The following is a 489-nucleotide window of genomic DNA, read 5'->3' on the forward strand; positions in this document are numbered from 1 at the left end:
CCCCCCAGATGGAAAACATTTAACAGCTACGTCGAGCCTCCATTTCCTGAGACTCCAACACACACACACACCAAACCATCTTCCACCCACTTGACCAAACCATCTGTCCACACCGTACCGGGCAAATGCTACCTTGGAAAGACAGCTCATCTTCCCTAAACCCCAGATTCTAGGGCATCATAGACAGGGAAAAGGGGAGGGGGAAGAGAGGGTTTTCTTAAAAAAAAAAAAATCTGGAAGGTGTTCAGCAATCATCAGTTTTAATTATAATGCCAGATCCATCATTTTTTTAAAAAAAAAAAATCGACTTGATGGATGCTGCATTTTTTCTCTCTCTCCTCCGCCCACCACCACCACCACCACCCACCCAAGAGAGGAACCCGCAATCCATACAACGATACCTATCATCCCTCCTGTTATGAATAAAACCCCAAAATAAATTTTAAAAGCTGTTGAAATACCTTTGAAATACATTTGGATGGGGCACAC

Source organism: Rhineura floridana, chromosome 22, assembly GCF_030035675.1.
Source record: "Rhineura floridana isolate rRhiFlo1 chromosome 22, rRhiFlo1.hap2, whole genome shotgun sequence".
In the NCBI taxonomy this organism is placed as follows: domain Eukaryota; kingdom Metazoa; phylum Chordata; class Lepidosauria; order Squamata; family Rhineuridae; genus Rhineura; species Rhineura floridana.